The sequence below is a fragment of the Pseudorasbora parva genome, chromosome 19 (genome assembly GCF_024679245.1).
Source record: "Pseudorasbora parva isolate DD20220531a chromosome 19, ASM2467924v1, whole genome shotgun sequence".
Taxonomy (NCBI): domain Eukaryota; kingdom Metazoa; phylum Chordata; class Actinopteri; order Cypriniformes; family Gobionidae; genus Pseudorasbora; species Pseudorasbora parva.
The window spans coordinates 7,629,074-7,650,911 of record NC_090190.1 but is presented as its reverse complement, the minus strand read 5'-3'; the positions used below and the strand labels follow the sequence as shown (position 1 = coordinate 7,650,911).

The 21,838-nt window shown below is 36.6% G+C and overlaps 1 protein-coding gene across 4 annotated transcripts in view; it reads right to left on the bottom strand.

The window, feature by feature from the left end:
• Nucleotides 1-21,838, bottom strand: part of adgrb2 (adhesion G protein-coupled receptor B2) — a 394,976-nt gene that overhangs the window by 81,258 nt on the left and 291,880 nt on the right. The window lies entirely within an intron of this gene.

Sequence of the window (21,838 nt, the reverse complement as noted above, 5' to 3'; positions counted from 1 at the left end):
GGTGTTGCTAAATCTTTTAGAACTGCATGGACCCTTTTCCCATTTCCAGGGTTCTCCGAAGCTCAAAAGTAGTTGGGTGAACTTCAAGAGTGGTGAACGGAAACTACAACAAAAATTACTTTTGCATTCCCATTTGGTTCAATGGCAAAAATACATAAAATCCTCAATAGTAGGGGTGTAACGGTGCAAAGAAGTCACAGTTTGGTATTTACCTCAGTTTTGGGGTCATGGTTCGATATGAGTTGAGCACATGTCCATGCCCGGCCCCCGAGATTAAAATAAGGAATTGTTGATTTGTTACTATAATTGATAGATTGATCAATGCTGCACGGTAAACTGCAACGCCTGTTTTCAAATGTATTGGTTTGATTAAGACTTTGTGCGTAGCCTACACTGTAATTTTCTTTTTGTGTGATAGTTCATTAACATGCGGTGACAATGGTGGATGCAAAAGAGCCTATTTTATCTTTCCACGAGGAGACAGCGAGTGAAGCGACACCTGAGGGTTTCCTATTTGGACTGTAGTGAGACTTCCAGTCACGACACAAATCGGCACAATGACAAATGATTTGATGAGTGTGGATTAACTGTGACTGACTGTATGCATCAAACCATGACAGTTTGGGACAAATACATGTACCATTACACTCCTACACAAAAGCATTTCTATGACTTTTCATTAGAGCAAAAATAACATTATTTAATTATTACATTGGGCAAAAAAAACATTGGCTTTTCATTCTTAAAATAGTTAAAAGAAATGTATGTAAGACTGTGGCCAAAACTAGTACTGCAATCACTTTCAAATGACTGTAGTGGTGTATCCCCTCTCCCCTCCTCCTGACTTGAGGTTTCCAGATAAGCTGCAGGATCCAGCAGGAATGTTCGTAGCTGCAGCTGTGTTAACTAGAGTAGATCTGGCAACCCGGATGGCAAAACACTACTGACTTCGTGATTGGTCGATAGGTGGAGGGTGGGGCTTCAGGCCAAAACACAACATGACAACATCAACATCAGTTGAGGGCTGCAATAAAAACGTTTAAATGACAATATCCTGGCCAGAAATACTGTTGTCAGTGATATAAGTATTTGAAATTAACAAAATTTCTTAATGTCTAGTGACATATCAGGGCCATTTTATGATAAATTGAAAGTTCATTTAACTAGGGGTGTCCATGGTTAACCGATTGACCGATTAACCTTTAAAAATTGCGTAACCGAGTGAAACATTTTGCTCGGTTAAGTGGCATCAATTACGTGCTTTGAATTTAGTTGTAATATATGTTTGCACCCCTAGAGACCGCCAGAGCGCTCCCAGACATTTGTAATATCCACAAAAAGAAGTCATGACCAGCTTTCTAAGCGGGCAATGAAGCGGGCAAAGAAAGCGTGGGAGCACTTTAAAAATGAGAGTGACGGGGCAAAATGCAAGTATTGCAATGGAGTGCTTACCGCATTTTTCAGGCTATAAGTTGCTCCGGAGTATGAGTCGCATCAGTCAAAATATGCGTCATGAAGAGGAAAATAACATACGTCGCACTTGACTAAAAGTCGCATTAGGGCAGAAGCAGAGCGCGAGCCGCGCGCGCTGTGCATAATGGATCAGAAGAAAGAAAGTTTGAAGTGAGAAACTTGTGAATGACTAGAGAAAAGCAGACGTTACTTTAACTGTAATAAAGAAAACAAAAAAAGCTTATCACGGACTGAAAGCAAGATGGCCAGAGCTGAAGGGACGAGTCCACAGATGCTTGAACTCTCTGCCGGGAGAGGCTCAGCCGCGCGAGTCAAACGCTGTGGGAATCATTCTCGGCTGCATATTTTACTACATGCCCTAATCATGCAGGCGCCCTCACGGCCACTTGCATTACTCGTGAACTGGAGCGCATCTCATCCTAATTTAACGAAACTCAGCGTACGCCTCGCAGACATGAAATAGATCTTAAGAAACTTGAAATGTCTTTTAACAATTTAAAACGAAAAGAAATAGGCTACTCTCTGATTTTGTAATCCATGATGTGCATTTCTCTATATAGGCGCGTTCACTACGGAGATGGTGGTCGTCAAATTAATAAGCTAAAAATAACCCTGACGCACACTATGGTTAACCGAGTATTATCCACTAAGGGCCTCGGTTAACGGTTAATGAAAAACTTGAAAACGTGCAGCCCTACATTTAACCCTCAGTCGTTCTAAACCCCAGGTATGGGTTATGTTTCTTCATGTTTCACATTTAACAAGTGTTAAGAATTCAACCTAGGTATTCACAAGCTGACGTTTCACACTGTACATTTATGAACCCTGAGTTAACGTTATTCTTTGCATATTTGAGGTGACAGTGTCACTGCTTGGGCGAATGGTGATCTATTCAGATAAGGGCACTAGCATTGCACATTGTAGGAGCCATCAGGCTATCAATGTTGATAATCAATGTCATTGCTATATGTTACTATATTTCTGTACTCACCCTGTGGTGAAGAGATGAATTGGAGCCATTTTGGAGATGTCCTCTAGGTAGCCATCTTAAACAGATGTGGCAATGAGAGAGGAAAGGGAGACCTACATTTTACTAGACTGTTTAAATGGGAATCACGGTTTGTCTTTAAGTTAAGTTTTCATCTTTTGTTACAATACAATTTCAAGTCAAGCTTGAACTGGTTCATAGCATCTAATATACTTTCCCTCATGGAATTGGCTAGAGAGGAAAAGAAGCCATTACACACATACTCATTTTATTTTTTAATGACTGTCCCATCAAGCTTTTCCTGAATGGCCTTTTCGGACTATAAAGGTAAGAATGAAATGTTCTTCCATTCAAACCACCATTTTACATTTTTTCCCCTGAAAATTTGGAACTGCTCTTTCTTCAATACACTGCTTTTCCATGGCTGTAGAAAGCATGTGAATATGATGCACCTGATTGGCATTTAGCCGTTCTATATGATTGGCATTGCAAAAGCAGTTCTAACCCTTACTCGGAAGCAGAGTTTCATAACCCTGAGTAAAACGTGGTGCTAACACTGCTTCTTACAAGTGTGAAATGTTCCTATACCCAGGCAAAAAAAAGTGGGGTTTAGAGCAACAATAACCTGGGGTTAAGTGTAGTATTATGAATATATATATATATATATATATATATATATATATATATATATATATATATATATATATATATATATATATATATATATATATATATATATATATATATATATATATATATATATATATATATATATATATATATATATATATATATATATATATATATTTTTTTTTTTTTTTTTTTTTTTACTACACTCTTAGAAAAAAAGGGTTGATTGGGGTTCTGTATAGAAGCATTGGGTTCTTTACTCAACTCCAAATAACCTTTAATGCTAAAAAGGTTCTATAATGACAAGAAAGAACCCTTTTAGGCACAAAAGTTCTTTAGGCTTTTTATTCATATATTACATTATTCTGCAACATTTTGTAGTTGCAATTAAATGATTGTTTATTAAACTGTTGTAGAAACTTAATATCACATTTTAATCATGCTGATTTTTTGAGAAGAAAAACTGAAATGGCACTCTTTGTGTGATATTGATTAACTATAAAATGAGATAAATATATACATTTTCTAACCCCTTTATCTTGAATTTTGTGATCATTCACAATGTTAAATATAATAATATTAAATATTTAATCCGGAAAGAACAAAACAAATGACAATGAATGAACCCCTAAAAGGTTCCATATAGAACCTTTTTCCTGGTTACAGAGAACCCTAAAGGATTCTTTTGATTGAACCCTTAAAGGGGTTTTATATAGAACCTTTTAGTGGTTTCAAATACGTAGCGCCGGCAGAACCTTTTAAGAACCTTTTCTTTTAAGAGTGTAGCGTTATGGTGTCCCTGTGTAAATGCACAGTCTGTGAAAAGGGTCAATTATACCAAGATTTTCAGCAGAGTACACCAGCTCACACTCAGCTATTGGGAATTACATGAACATGCAAGAAGGAACAGTTCTCATAACAAAATTGAGCTGGTGTGCATCGCCCAGGAGAGGAATGACGGTTATTACTGTGTGAGGAATCGCATCACCTCAGCTGAGACTTACACTAGGCCATGTCCTAATGAGAAATCTTCTTAGCAGTTGTGCCAGTGTCACTGCAGAGACGGAGCATTTCACTGCGAGATACTGCGCACTTTACCTCTCCTGTTGGCAAACTCTCTGTGCTTCATTTCATTCATCTCTTTGGGGGCAGTGTAGTCTAATGGTTAAAAATCTGGGCCGGTAATCAAATGGTTGAGGGTTCAAAATCTGCAGTAATTAATTACTGGTCATATTTATTAATATCTTGCTCAAGGTGTCTAACATTATACTAATGGAACATGTAATTGAATTTGCATTTCATAAAGGAACTAACAGCAAAAGACGACAGAAGGGGTTCTGCGTAAATTGAACAAATAAAGTAAATGGATGAAGAAATTCAGGACAATTACGTTCTGTAAGTATGCATACTACATGGGCAAGATGATATTGTAATGTGACCTACAATCTAAAAATTAATTCTGGGGATCTGTTACCACAACTTAAATACATGCATGGCTGAATAAAGGTTAATTAAACCTTTTAAGTTGCAAACATTTTGTGGAGTTCTGTTGACATAATAATGTTGATCATTACAGTGTGTAATTTAAACATAAATTGAATTGTTAATTGGCCTTTGTTTTATTAGGTTGTAACTTAATGGTCTAGTTCACTCCAACATTTTAATTCATCATTTAGTTATGCTCATGTTCTTCCAAACCTGTATAAATGTCTTTGTTCTGCTGAACACAACGGAAACTATTTGGAAGAATATTTGTAACCAAGCAGATCTCTGCAGCCAGTGATTACCATAGTGTGTGTGTGGGTGTGTGTGTGTGTGTGGGGGGGGGGATTACTATGGTAGTCAATGACTGCTGAGATCTGCTTGCTTACAAACATTCTTCCAAATATATTCCTTTGTGTCTTAATAACTTTGGAAATAAGGCAGTGGATTTCTAGTTCCTACACTGTAAAAAATTATTTAGAAAAAAATGAAAAAAGTTACCTGGTTGCCTTAAAATTTTGAGTTCATTGAAATTAAAATTGAGTTAATACAATGACAATTTTTTAAGATCTGACAACCTTTATTAAAATATTATTCAAAGATTTTGTAAGCATATTGGGTAATTGTGAGTGTTTTTTTTCTGATGACGCAGTGAAACATGCCAAATAGTGCTATTTTCATGATTTATCACATTTTTTATGTGGTTCAGATACAATAATATTTTGAGGTTCTATTTATTAAACAAATTTCCTTCATTGTATCAACTCAAATTTTTAATTTCAATAAACTCAAAATTTTAAGGCAACCAGGTTACTTACTTGTTTAAGTTAAACCAACAAAAACCAACCATTTTTTTACAGTGTAGCATGCTTTGCATAGGACTGGATAAAGACAATAAATATTGGGAAAGACCAGTTTCTGTATTTTTGTGGTTACCATTGTGCTGAAGAATCGATACATGAATCGAAACACTACATTGACTCTATATGCAAGGACTGCTCTAATGCCAGTGACAAGTAATATCTTACTTATTTATTAAATATACATATGTTAAATAACCAAGCATGTGCTATGATAGCTGTTAATTTGAACTGAAATAGATACGATTAATTGGTTCCAGGGCTACAACTCTGTTAGTTGGAGCAACTTAATTTTTTAAAAAAATTGTTTTTGCAACAAATTATAAAGTTCCTCCAACTCAAAGTAGCTTGTTTGTTGAATGTTGTCATAACTCAAAAAAAAAAAAAAAAAAAAAATGATGTAAACAATTAAGTGATAATTTCTTTTGTTGAGCCAACACATTCTTTTCATCACATGTTGCATTTACAATCACGAGGATTTCTCCCTTGTGGCTTTATGACCAAGTGGGATAGTAGTTCATGACATGACAACTGTAATTTAGATTTTTTTTTTACCCACAGTTTTTTGAATATGGTCTTCTTAAGCATATACTCATTTGTGCTTTCCACTGCTTTTCATATACTATATAACACATTCAGATGCAGGGTATGTGTAGTTTATTATCGTAAACGAATTCTAAAACTAATATTACAAAAACATTTTTGAAAGTTTTTTGGGGGAATAAAGCTGAAAACTGAAAACTGAAATATAAAAAAATCGAAACTATAGAGTAAAAAAACCTATAAAAATAAATAAATAAATATAATAATAATAATAATAATAATAATAATAATAATAATATACAAAAATAAATAAATGCTTAATAAAAATGAATGCTAATTGTATTTATTAATAATAATAAAAAATGAATAGTATATCAATCATAATAAAATATTTGGAATTGCAGAAGATGACCAATTACAATTCATAATGAAAATAATACAATGATGGTTCAAATTTAAATGGTGAATATACTTTCTAATAATGTACATCAAAATGGGAGATCACATTTTAATTTTAAATTTCTTACACAAAGTTCATTGAAAAATAGCTAGGAAACCTACGGCTAAAGTCATCTGCAAAAAAGGTTGTAATAGAGTATATGTGGTTTGAGCTGAATTAATTGCATAACATTGCAAAGAAAGGGAAAAAAAAGAGCTATGTACATCAACATAGCTTTGACTTGCAAACACTGTAAAAACTGTTCCAAAAGACTTCGCTGTTTCAGAGCGACATTAGCTGACCTTTAGAGCTGCTTTACATTTTTTAAAGAACCGTACAACAAAAAGACAGATTTTTGCAATTCAAATAGCTCTGCATGCCTTGTTTCCACAATACTTGCTAAAGAACAAAGCATAGATAGTATGAGACATGCAAGACCTCCTGAAAACCATGTACATACCACCACTGATGTCTTATGGGACATTTAATGTTGCAGGATGTGGAGCGGATAACCTGCAGGCACAGTGTTTATCTCCACAATATACGTATTTATCTGCGCTTGTTTGTCTGTATACAGAGGTAGCAAGATCGGTCAACAAGCCTGAGGCAGATTACCACGCTATATAGATTCCGTGATACCGAGAGAAAGACCTCCGTCCTTCATCAAACCAGACCGCGAGCATCTTAGTATGCAGGGCAGGTAGACCTACTTGTTCAATGGGTGTATGCGTATGTCTGTGCTGAAGGGGGTAATAACACCAGATCTTAGCATGTGCTGTCATGTGTCTTTTTCTGCGCTCGAGTGCCTCTAATCCTGTGTGACGATGAATAAGTTGCATGCGAAAACTGACAGGCGACAAATTGTTATGGGCTAAAGAAGCAGCTGTCTTCTCGGTGCCAACTACTCCCACCATCCATCAGCGAGCAACTGATCAGCACAGAGTTATGCATACTATGAGGCTGTAGTCACTGCAAATAATACAAAAAAGAGGCACTGACGTAAATACAAGCTCTGTTTTAAATAAAACGGACCTCTAACCTTAGTAAATAGCAACGATTCGCTCGTTGGAAAAGACAGCAGGGGATAAACAGGATCAGTGGGTGATAGCAGCTATACTAAAGATGGCCTGTAATGACAGAAGCTTATGCCACTTTCCACCCTCCCTATCCTCTCGATTAAACGTGAAGGTTAATCCATCCGTGTATCTCTCTCTTATTTGCTGTTAGCCATTTTATCGTTCCCTCTTCCTCTGTATAGTCCTATAATACCTAAATCAAGTCTTACGGTATACGATATATACTGTAGAGAGATGCATCAAATTGATCAGAAGTGACTGTAAAAACCATTTTATGTTTTTATTTTTCACATGTGTCACGTTTTTTGAGTTTGTCGTTGGTATTTCAGTTTGGTTCGGTCTCCTTGTCGGGATCCATTTTGTTATTTCTTCCTGTTTGTTAATTAGTTTAATCATCCTCGTTTCCTACCTGTTTGTCTCCATAGCAACTGATTTGATTAGCGTACTCTTTTCAGGTGTGTTGTGTTAATTAATTCATCTTGTTAGCTCGTGTGTTTGCCCGTTGTGGGATTACAAATGTATAAATCATTTTATTAAGGTTCCAATGCAAGAGTATATAAACCGAGGTAAAGACTGACTATAATGTAACAAGATCAAGTACATCCTCCCATGTTTCTGATATTAGTCTTTTGTCTTTATGCGCTTCCTGTCCATTTAGCTGGTTATGTTATGTTATGCTGATAAGATTAGGACTGGTGACACTGAGATGTCTGGGGTGTGTCCCTTTACCTATACAACATTTGCATCCTTTGTTTAGATTGTCTCCTCCTCTACTGTTGAAATCCCTTCCCCTTGAGATATGGATAAATAACAGTGTTTATACTGTTTGAAAGACTTGATGACCGCAACTACTGACAGCAAGTGTTCTCAATAAAGAATAATGCTTGAAAGATATATCCAAGTTCTCCCTCACTTCTGATTTTCCAACACCGTGCACTTAAAGGGATATTTCCCCTACAAATGACAATTGTGTCATCATTTACTCATCCTCAAGCTCTTCCAACCCTGTACGAGTTTCTTTGTTCTGCTCAACACAAAATAAGATATTGTGAAGAATGTTTGTAACAAAGCAGATAGAGCAACCATTGAATTCCCTACTATGGAATTCAATGGTTGCTCTATCTGCTTGGTTCCAAACATTCTTCAAAATATCTTTTGTGTTCATCAGAACAAAGAAACTTGAGGGTGAGTAAATTATGACACAATTTTAATTTTTTTGGGTGAACTATCCCTTTAAAGGGTTACGTTAGTGATTTAGCATTAAGGTTTGTATTTAAACTGGGTCATTAATGTAGTAGAAATGTGAAATTATTTTTGAATTTGGTGCCTTCTAGACTGAGAAAAGACAGAAAATGTTTTTTTATCTCACAGGGATGAAAGACAACAACTCCAATAATGCACTTGCTTCGCTGCCATACGAGGCCACATCCAAAGCCACCATCACTTTAGAACAGACACACATCAAAGTAGTCCATATGGGACATCAGTTGGTTAATTAGAATCTCTTGAAGCATCGAAAAAACATTTGGGCTACTTTGATGATTTTTTTATTACTTTACTGGACATGGACAGTATAGTGTGCATATACTTTCAATGGAGGAACAGAAAAGCTCTTGGACTAAATACAAAATATCTTAAACTGTGTTCCGAAGATGAACGGAGGTCTTATGGGTGTGGAACAACATTAGGGTGAGTCATCAATGACATAATTTTCCTTTTTGGGTGAACTAACCCTTTATGCTTCCAAAAGCATGAACTGAAAACGTGCCAGACTGAACACACGCGGTGAATGTATGCCGATTACCTCAGCTCTAGTGATGAATGTAATCTGACTCCTGCTGTGTTTGTGCCGTGACACTCACTCGGCGGCTCGCTCACATTATATTGAACAGACATGTTCAGTTTTTAATTGTAGTGTCTGTTCTCTAACTGAACTTATTTTATAAAAATGAACTTGGTGGGAAAGTGATGGTGGCTTTGGAAGTGGCCTCGTATGGCAGCTAGCAAGTGCATTATGGGAGTTGTTGTCTTTCATCCCTATGAGATAAAAATACATTTTCTGTCTTGTCTCAGTCTAAAAGGCACCAAATTCAAAAATAATTTCACATTTCTACTACATTAATGACTCAATTCAAATACAAACCTTAATGCTAAATCACTAAAGTAACCCTTTAAAGGGATAGTTCACCCAAAAATTTTTTAAATTATGTCATAATTTACTCACCCTCAAGTTGTTCCAAACCTGTATGAGTTTCTTTGTTCTGATGAACACAAAATAAGATATTTGTTGTGGAACAACATTATCAGCATAATCATTAGAATATACTCCCGGGTTTCTACTGATACAAAGCCATATGCTAAATCACTGAAGTAACCCTTCAGATACTCAATTCCAGTCTGTTTGTCGTCTTGCATTGTTGTTGTTTAATGTCTGGTTTTATGTTTTTGTTTCATTCTCCTGTGAGTATCTAAGTAAAGACTGTTTCAAGGATTGCTTGTCTTAGTGTACTACAGACATTATGTGCAGGTACGCACACAAATTTTCTGTATAAGGTCTGGTCAAACGGAGATAGATAACAGCATGGTCAACCATTCTACATGTTCCATCTGTTGAAGCAAAACAGTAAGATGGAAGAGTTTTATAATTCTATGCTGTTGATATCTGGGAATGTTTTACTGAATCCCGGTCCTTATAATGATGATGAATTGGGTTTTAATGTTCCCAATGATTTTAAATCCAGATCAGGTTTGGCTTTTATTCATATTAATGTTAGAAGCTTGCTTTCTAAGTTGGATATGGTGTGTATCTGGATTAAAAAAAATACTAATGTTGACGTCATGGTAATAACCAAGACATGGCTTAATAAAAATGTTCCGGACAACACCAATGTCAGTTGACCTTACAGTAGTCGGTCGCTATACCTCCTTCAGCTAGTAATGATGCTATTGCACACTGCACACTGTGACCTCACGGAATCATAAGGAGATTGTTCTCCTGGGTGATTTTAATGTGAACTGGTTGCAGTCAACATCTGACAGGCTAATTTGTGATACCCTTTTCAGCTAGTTGATACACCTACTAGACCAAATTTGAAGGAGTATAAAGTGTCAACATTAATTGATCTTATCTTTGCCTCACACAAATATTCATCAGCTTCTCTATATACAAATTATTTTAGTTATCACTGTGTCATTGCCACAGCTAGAGATACTAAACTACTACCTAAGCAAAAACCGTGTATTTCAAAAAGGTGTATGAAATATTTTAATGAGCCATGTTTTCTCCACGACCTTGCTCTTTATAATTGGGAACGGATTTTTCTTATCTCTGATGTTGAGTTTGCCTGGCAATATTTTATGATGGTTTTACATTGATTCTTAATTGGCGTGCATCACTTAAAGCTACACTGTGTAACTTTTTTAGTTTATTCTTAGCTAAAAACACTTAGTTCTTTCATATGTCCCCATGAATGTATATTTACTTCTTTCAAGTAATAAAGTATTCTCGTAAGTTTATAATATGCCATTGAAAATACATACGGGTGAGGGCTAGAATGCCGGTCGCCAAGTTGCCCCTCCATCTTGAAAGTTAATTAGCCAAAGAGGGACATACCCGTAAATTCAAGCTTCGCCTTTCACGTTTTAACACTCGATGGCACCGTGTCGAATGTGAAGAGGGGGATTGCCATGTTAATCTTGGAATAAATTGGCCACCGTAGGAGTTAAACCAAAATCAGAATTAAGAGGAACAAGAACTAATATTCACTGGATGGTCATACACCTTTACACTGCTAGATGGGGGAAAATATCACACAGTGTAGCTTTAAGAAATTTAGAGTTAAAGGCAGGGATAACCGTCTGGTTTGCCCTCTATTGTCTGTTGCTGCTTGGCAAAAGCTAGGCAATCTGGTTTACTTTCTGACTGGATTAATTTTTAGACAGCTTCGAAATAAATGTACAGTCACTATTAGGAAAGGTTAATCTGATTATTTTATTGCAAAAACTAATCCCAATAAATTTTGGCAGAATTTAAAGCAGGGCAGTCCAAACTCTGTCCTGGAGGGCTGCTGTCCTGCAGAGTTTAGCTCTTGCTTACTTCAACACACCTGCTTGAGGTCTCTAGTATGCCAAATAAGACCTTGATTAGCTGGTTCAGGTGTGTTTAATTGGGGTTGGAGCTAAACTCTGCAGGACAGTGGCCCTCCAGGAGCAGGATTGGACACCCCTGATTTAAAGTATATAGCGGGTAACAAAAATTCCTCTAATTTCCCTTAATGTATGAATGAGGATTCCACCAACATATCTGATAGAGAGCAAATGCTTAATTATTTTAACAAGCATTTTATTGCCTCTGGGTCATCATTTCAGTCACAAAATCTTATCTTATATTAATTGTGATTTTGTCACTGAAAGAAAAATATTTTTGGAAAGGAGTTAATTTTTTTAACATATCACAAGTTTCGATGTCCATAAAACACTTAAATCGCTTCATATAAATAAGCCACCAGGCCCTGACTGTGTGAAACCTATGCATTTAAAATAAGCAGCTGATATTGTTATGACCCCTGCAACTTATCTTTTTAATCTTTCACTAGATGAGGGGTGTTTTTCTGAAATTTGGAAATCAGCTTTTGTTGTTCCTTTATTAAAAGGGGGGATCCCACTATATTAGATAATTACAGGCCAATCTCAAAGCTTCATGTCTTATCTAAAATTTTAGAAAGTCCTATTAGTGAACATTTGTCAGGTTACTTGAACATAAAATAAGGTCCTATCTAATAATCAATAACAAATATAGAACCACAACAGCTGCTCTGAACGTTTTAAATTGTGGAATCAGTGGATAGAGGTGATTATTGCGCTTTTATTTTTATTGATTTATCAAAGGCTTTCGACACAGTGGATCAGGAAATATTGCTGCATAGATTAAAGAGTGTTGGTTTTTATTTAAGTGGAAGAAGTCACTGTGTTCAGACTGAAGGTAAGCATTCAGAACTATTGGAGGTTGTCAAAGGTGTTCCCCAAGGATCTGTGTTGGGGCCTCTTTTATTTACTATCTACAAGTCTTGATTGTGATTAGGAAGTACATTTTCCATTTTATGCAGATGACACTGTCATGTGCACCTTCTAAACAGCGAGCCTTGCTTAATCTTCAAATGGCTTTTTATGTGATTCACTCAGAGTGATGCATATATACACCTGACACTTGATTCATAAACTAAAACTTGTTTTGAATGCTGATAAACAAGCTTATGTTGTTTTCAAGATTGGGAAAGGTAGTGGACAATATTATTCCTCTCCAGACTCTACAAGGTAATGTGATTGAGTTAGTGAAAGATAATAAATATCTTGTAGCATCATTGTTGATGATACATTATCTTTTGGCTCTCACATAACTCAGTTAAAGAAAAAAATAATAATATAAAGCCTGGGTTTTATTACAGAAACAAGTTTTGTTTTTCATTTAATGTAAGAAAGAGGATAGTTTCTGCTCTTTTTCCCCTGTACCTTACCACAATCCTGATTACGGTAATGTGGTGTTTCTTTTCCTTGGATGCTTTTTTTCATAGTGATCTAAGATTTATATCAGATTAAACCTTTACCTCATCATTGCACTTTGTATCTCAGAGTAGTCTGGCCTTCTCTGTCCATTAGAAGGAAAATGCACTGGTATCTAATTATTTCTAAAACTATTCAGGGGTTGTTGCCTTCATATGTCTTATTCAACAGAAAAGTGTTGGGTGTTTCAAAGTTGAGTGTTTCAAAATCGTTTCTGTTCCGTTTGTTAGAACTGAACTGAACTGAATTTACTCCAAATTAAATTAAAATGACAAACTCTGGTGTCTATGGAACATTTTAAATGTATAATTCAGTCACTTGAAGACTCATTGATGCGCAATTGTTTTTAAAGGGAGAGTTCACCCAAAAAATGAAAATTTGATGTTTATCTGCTTACCCCCAGTGGATTTAAGATGTAGGCGTGTAGGATGTTGTTTCTTCAGTAGAACACAAATGAAGATTTTTAACTCCAACCGTTGCTCGTATAATGCATGTCAATGGGGTCTTTTCTATGAGAGTCACTATGAGAGTAAAAAACAGACATATCAATCCATATTAAACACTGTGGCTTGTGGAGGCACATTGATGTCTTAAGGCACGAAACAATCGGTTTCTGCGAGAAACCAAACAGTATTTGTTTTTTGTTTTTTACCTCATATCAGATACATCTCATCTATTATTCTCATCGCCATTACTTCCATCGAATAAGGTCAAAATCCCGGCATGATCATAGATATATATATATATATAGCTTTCTCAATAATGCCTGTGCAAATCGGTTGAATTAGTCATCTATGTAAACATATCTATGATCACGCCGTTTATTTTGACCTTATTCGACAGAAGTAATGGCACTGGGAATGCTAGATGAGATTCGTCTGCTATGAGGTAAAAAAATGACACAAATACTGTTCGGTTTCTCGCAGAAACCGGTCGTTTTGTGTCTTAAGACATCAATGTGTCGCCACGAGCCACAGGGTTTAATATGGGTTCCCTAGAGGTAAGCAGATAAACATCAAATTTAGATTTTTTAGTGTTTTAAAAGTGTTTTCAGTTTTTTTTTTTTTTTTTTTGTTCTGTAAGTTTATGATTGTAATTTCTGCCGATTCTTGACCAGGACACTCCTGTGAAAGAGATTTTTAATCTCAGATAAATTTTCCTTATTAAATAAAGGCTAAAAAAAATGTTTTTCCTGTCTCGGCTCCCGTGGCTTCACTATGTGCTCTGAAAGGGAGAAGGGTGCATTTCACAACCTCACCAATAGATGACACTAAAAATCACACACCACACCTTTAAGTTTGAGCCATTCAAACTCTAACAGTGATATTACTGTAGTATCTGTACACCACGCAACAGTATCAGAGGCTAAAGTGGAACATCAAATCACACATTGCACGTCTTTGCTCTCTTTTGAAAACTCAGCGGAATCTCTGATTCATAAGTCACTCACACTAGAGTCTCTCAACAAAACGCCAAAGACATTATAATTGAAATGCAGTTTTCATCATGGCTGACTCTCCTCTAGTTCTCAGTTACAAAGCCCAAAAGCAGTTCTGATCTGTAATACTGTGAAGATACCAGAGTCTTGGGAGGGCAGAGAGCTCAGAGCAACACAAGATGAATGTGTTTAGACTGCTGAATATCTGTCAGACCAGCTATGGTACTTCAGAGGGTCCGATTCAGGACGTTTCCATCCGATGTTTACAGATAAAAATTTGCTCTGTTAAAAATTAAACATCATATTTTCCCTTACCTGACATTTTCGGTCAGTATGGTCCCTCAGACAGCACATAAATAGCTCTCTTTACTTGAAATGCACAGAATACTTGATTAACAATATTTCAAGTTGATTGGGACACTTTTTGCCATTGAGCTGACTTGAAAAAGTGTCCCAATCACCATATGAATTCACCCTATTTGAGGTTAGCATGCATGTAGCTGTAATGGGCAGAACAAGAATACATATACACCAATCATCAGGCATAACATTATGGTGAATAACACATATGAATGAAAAACTGATTATTTCTTCATCATGGGAAATGTGGGTTGATATATTAGGCAGAGAGTGGAAATGTTGTGATCAAAATTGATGTTAGAAGCAGGGAATAAATGGAAAAAGTATAAGGGTTTGAGCAAGAGATAAATTGTGATGGCTAGTGGACTTGGTCAGAGCATCTCCAAAACTGGAGCTCTTGTGGGGTCTTCCCGGTCTGCAGTGGTCAGTATCTATCAAAAGTGCTCCAAGGAAGGAACAGTGGTGAGCCGGCTACAGGTTCATGCATGTGAGTTAGCACGTGTGGTCTGTCCAAACAGACGAGCTACTGTAACTCAGATTGCTCAAGAAGCTAATGCTGGCTCTGATAGAAAGCTGTCCGAATACACAGTGCATCACAGTTTGTTGCATATTGGGCTGCATAGCCGTAGAACAGTCAGGATGCTCAGTGGGCATGTGAACATCCCTGGTGGCTTTGGCCTCTTTCAGCAGGATAAAGTGCCCTTTCCCAAAGCAAAAATGGTTCAAGGATGGTTTGAGGAGCACAACAATGACATTGAGGTGTTGACTTGGCCTCTGAATTCCCCAGATCTCAATCCAGTCGTGCATCTGTGGGATGTGCGGAACAAACAAGTCCGATCCATGCAGCCCCTTTCTCGCAATTTACTTACTGGGCCTAAATTAGACCTATTTTTAGAATAGAATAAAACTATATCCCTCAGGGTATCACTATGCTCATCGCAGAGCATTCTGGGATTGCTGGAGGATAACTGAGATCCCAAATAGAAGTTTTTGCCCAAGTCAAAGGCCTTAGAAGTCGATAAAATATTGATAACTCCACTTTCAAAAAATGTTTGTCTGTTGAAAGTGCTCTACATATGTTGCAACACAGACTATAAATGGAACACAGCTATTTTGTCTTGTGTTTTTTTTTTTTTTTTTTTAAGCTGCTCGAGACCATTAAAGACACTGATGGAGATGTGATGACCCATGCAGAGCCAGGCTAACGGGTGGAGACTGTTTGCTAATAGTGTCGTTTACTCTGCACTTCCAAATGTCACCAAAAAGCCAACAGCTAGGCAATGACATTATGATGAGGGACAAAAATTGATAAATGTTGATTAGGAAACATTGACCTACGGGTCTGGCTGGCACAGATATGAGCCATCAATTATTATTACGTTCCTGCCTGTCACTCTTCTGTTCTCTTAGTAAGCATCAGGTTTAGAAATGGCACAGCATATATCAAATATTAGTGTCACCATTCACCAGTGTGAGTGCCCCTGATTACAACCAGAGGGCACTCCACCTCAGACTGTCACTCAATCAAGGACTACATTTCCCATAACTCTCTGCCCAAATTCATCATCCCTGATTACATCCACCTGCGTGTCATTACCCTGTGTTCCTCACCCTATATAAGCCTGGTTATCTCAGTCATTCATTGCAAAGTCTTGCTAGAGAACAATTGTGCAAGTTCTCCCACTTAAAAATATGAGAGAGGCCTGTAATTTTAATCATAGGTACACTTCAATTATGAGAGACAGAATGAGACAAAAAAAAAACAAACATGGTAACACTTTATTTTAAGGTTCAGTTATTGACTATTAACTAGTTGCTTATAAGCATCCATATTACTAGGATATTGGCTGTTTATTAGTACTTATAAAGCACACATGAATGCCTTATTCTGCATGACCTTATTCTGCATCCCTAAATCCTACCCAATAACTTAAATGCTACAAAAAACTACCGTACTAACTATTAATAAGTAGTAAATTAGTTTAATGAGTTTATTGAGACAAAATGCATAGTTAATAGTGAATATGTGTTCTCCATACTAAAGTGTTACCAAAAACAATTCCATAAAATCACATTGTCTGATTTCAAAGATTTTATCAGCAAATTATGGCGGAAAATAAGTATTTATTAACCTACAGAAAGCAAGATTTCTGGCTCTCACAGACCTGCAACTTCTTCTTTAAGAGGCTCCTCTGTTTTCCACTTGTTATCTGTATTAATCACACCTGTTTGAACTCTTTATCGGTATAAATATGAAATATACCAACATTGTAGACCTGCAACATGCTGGGAAGTCTGAATCTGCAATAGGTAAGCAGCTTGGTGTGAAGATATAAACTGTGGGAGCAATTAATAGAAAATGGAAGACAAACAACACCGCTGATAATCTCCCTCGATATGGGGCTCCATGCAAGATCTCATTCCGTGGGGTAAAATTATCACAAGAACACAGAATTACCCAAAGAGAGATGGGACCTAAGTAATACAGGCTACCATCAGTAACACACTACACCACCAGGGACTCAAATCCTGCAGTGCCAGACGTGTCCCCCTGCTTAAGCCAGTACATGTCCGGGCCCGTCTAAAGTTTGCTAGAGAGTATTTGGATGATCCAGAAGAGGATTGGGAGAATGTCATATGGTCAAATGAAACCAAAATATAACTTTTTGGTAAAAACTCAACTTGTCGTGTTTGGAGGAGAAAGAATGCTGAGTGTCACCATACCTAATGTGAAGCATGGGGGTGGAAACATCACGTTTTGGGGCTGTTTTTCTGCAAAGGGCCCAGAAAGACTGATCCGTGTAAAGGAAAGAATGAATGGAGCCATGTATCGTAAGGTTTTGAAATAAAAACCTCCTTCCATCAGCAAGGGCATTGAAGATGAAACATAGCTGGGTCTTTCAGCATGACAATGATCCCAAACACACCGCACGGGCAACGATGGAGTGGCTTTGTAAGAAGCATTTCAAGGTCCTGGATTCTCCAGATCTCAACCCCCATAGAAAATCTAGAGGGAGTTGAAAATCTGTGTTGCACAGCAACAGCCCCAAAACATCACTCCTCTAGAGGAGATCTGCATGGAGGAATGGGCCAAACTACCAGCAACAGTGTGTAAAAACCTTGTGGCGACTTACAGAAAACATTTGACCTCTATCATTGCCAACAGAAGGTATATAACAAAATATTGAGATGAACTGTTGTTATTGACCAAATATGTATTTGCCACCATAATTTGCAAATAAGTTCTTTAAAAATCAGACAATGTGGTTTTCTGGATTTTGTTTTTCTCATTCTGTCTCTCATAGTTGCAGTGTAACTTTGATGAACTTTACCGGCCTCTTTCACCTTTTAAGTGGGAAAACTTTCACAATTGGTGGCTGACTAAATACTGTTTTGCCCCAATGTCTGCATGTTTCTCCTGCCTTGTTTGCCTCTTTAGACTGCTTGCCTATTTATGACCTTCTGCCTGTTTCTGACTGCAATTGTGGAATACCCTCTGAATAAATACTGCGCTTGGATCCTCAGTCTTCAGAGTCTCAGAGCAGTATGTTACAGTAAGTGTGTTGCAAAATATAATGTGCATTTTAGAAAAGTACTGTACAATAAACAATTATACAGTAGGAAAATAGCATAAAATATAAAAAAAAGAAAGAGAATTGTGAACTATTATGTTCTACTATTATGAACGTAACCATATTAAGGACTCGAGGAGACTTACACATTGGAAGGTGATGGACTGCATTTATATAGCGCTTTCCACAGACCTGTGGCCACCAAAGCGCTTTACATATTAATCAAAAACCCAGTAAACTTTAACTGTAATATTGGGAGTATTTGGACAATTTTAAAGGTTTTCTACTTTAATATATTTTAAAATGTAATTTATTCCTGTGATGGAAGAATTTTCAGCATAATTTCTCCAGTCTTCAGTGTTACATGATCCTTCAGAAATCATTCTTATGCTGATTTGCTGGTGAAGAAAACTGCATTTTAGTAGATTTTTTGTTGTAACAATTTACAATGTAAATGCTGTCTCTAAAACACTCTTAGAAAAAAGGGGTGACAGCTTTTGTCACCTCTTCAAAAGTTAAATTTTTGTTCCTTTTAGGTACTAATATGTACACTTTAGGTACTAATATGTACACTTTAGGTACCAATGTGCACCCTTTAGGTAAAAAAAAGTGAGCCTTTTGAAAACATAACACCACAGTGACAGCTTTTGTACCTTTTTTTTCTGAGAGTGAAGTTACATCTAAAGGAAATATGGTTACTCAGGACACTTATTGCTTTATTTAAAAAAAAAAAAAATCAGTATTAAAAAATTAGTATTATTTTAAATACATGAGGCCCTATCATACACCCGGCACAATGTGGCGCCAGACGTGACGCAAGTGTTATTTGCTAGTTTCAGCCCGACACATTTTCACATCCAGTGCCACGTTGTTTAAATGGCAAATGTCCTCGCGCCCATCTGTTCACCCCTGGGTGTGCTGGTCTGAAACTTTGTTATTAAAAGGCTGAGTTAGTAATAAGCGCCTATAGGCGGGTGCACAACGCGCGTACACTCTGCTTGTTTAAAGGGAAAGGGAGATGAGACTCTGACCTGTCCTCAGCACAAGGTTTAAAATGCAACAAATTCAAAAATATACATTTAAATTTAAATGAATTATTTTTATAATTCTGAATAAATCAGGCAATGTCATGGTCATTGGACCTACATAAGCCTCTTCATATATATATAAAAGGTTGCAGACAATAAAATAGAGCAGACACACTTCTAATTGTAATGTTCTTTCTGTTGCAATGGACTTTATAATGACTTCCATTATATATGCATTAAAGTAAACACGATTTCTGACTTTAAAATGTTCTCTCCTGTACTTCCCCTTTTTTAATTGTGGCATTCCTTTTAGCCCTGCAGTTTTTAGAACTGGCATTGCTTCCACCTTGCCTCCCTGTACCCAATGCTCAATGCCCCTGACTGTGCAGAACTGTGCCTGATGGGCAGCGCTGCTCTCTGCCTCTCTCTCCGCTTGTGTGTGTCTGCCTGGCATGCTCTCTTTAGCTGGTGTCAGTGGTTGTGGCAGCCAGCAGCGTGTGGTCCAGCTCCTGTGTGACTGTAACTGGCCTCTGGCTCTACTCTCTCTGCCCCACATCGCTCATTCCTCAGGGCTATTCTCCATCTCCCAGCATCCCCTTCGCCTGCCATGCATATCAATCACTTTAATGGGGTGTGCTTTCAGATGAAAAAAAAAAAACACTTGCCTAAGCTAAAGTGGGTCAGTATCCTTTCATTGGTGATGGTAGTGAGGGGAGGGGAGGAAAGAAGGAAGGAAGGAAAAAGGAAAACGATCAAGAGAGATACATATGTAGATAGAAATATATATAGAAAGAGAGATGCACAGGACACAGGGTCCTAGAACAGAGAGGTCTGAGCAGCTGGTGGACCTGCAGTGGCCTTTCACATCCATTAAGTAAAAAGAGGGCACAGGGTCAATACAACATGCGGAAGCACAAGTCATTAACCTGGATAGCTAAAAGCCACATCACAGATGCAATGATTCAGTGCCTATCCTCTTAGTGCTTACGCATATATAGTCAATACGGACTCAAAACGTGTTTGTACTAAACAGTAAATATGATAAACCTATAACAAAAGCTAAAGAGCTTAAATTGTTTGCAACTATTCACATTTACGCACGTCAACCCAATATTTATTTTAGCTTGGTTTTTCTTAACTGTAATTTTGAAAAAACAAAAAAATGGCCAGCCATGAAATTATATTTTAGACCATTTTGGTCTAAAATAATAACAGTCTTTTGAAAAAGGCATTATTAATTGTTATAGTGCTTTTCACTTTATTTTTTCAAAGCAGCTTTACAGAAAATGATCTGATTTATACCAAAAAAGTATTAAAAAAAAAATATGCTAAAAAAAAAAAAAAAAGGTTAAGAAAAAAGTATTTTGTTTTCATTTTCATTTTGGGGGACTAATATGAATTTTCTACATATGTGTTGCCAGGGTTGCATTTATATGCTCAAAATTAAAGTAAAATCAGTGCATTTTATGAAATATTATGACAATGTAAATAATTGAATTTTAATATATTTAGACATTTTATTTACTACATTTTCAGCATCATTACTCAAGTCTACAGTGTCACATGATCCTTCAGAAATCATTCAAACATGCTGATTTAATGCACACACAAAAAAAGTGTGCTATTGACTGGAAACTGATAGATTTTTTCAGGATTCTTTGATGCATTGAAAGTTCAAAAGAAAAACAGCATTTATTTAATAAATAAAACATACATATTATAATTAGAGTCGCTTCTGATCAATGTAATGTGCCACATATTAAAGTTAAAAGTGGATAAAAACAGTACAACTTTCAACTATCCGCATGTTTCATGAACATTATGCAATTATGAAAAAAGGTACATTTTCAGATCTGTTAGGTATTATAATAATAATTCCTGACAGATCTGAAAATGTAACTTTTTTCAAAATGTCATAATGTTCATGAAACAATCAGGTAGTTGAAAGTTGTACTGTTTTTATCCACTTTTAACTTTAATATGTGACACATTACATCATATATTTCCTTGGTTGATCATTTTCCATACCTCCTATTTTCAATGCCTCTTTGACAACCACTGCTTTAGTGAGATTAAAATTTGTAATCACAGGAAAACAACAACCAGCAGTACTTTAATGCTTTTACATTATACATGGGATGGGAGAAATCCCAAACTAGACAAACCCTGACACATAATGCATACCATGATCTATTAAACACCTGGTCCACCATCAGATTTCGTACAATAACCACACAGAATGGAACCAAGCTCACCTCAAATGTCACACCAGAAGGGTAGATGTTCAAACATTTTATGCTCGTACCTTTAAGAAATCTTTACATCAAAATAATTAGCTGTGGGCACATAGTTTCAGATCTTTCTTTAGCTGTAGCATCTAGCATATGTGG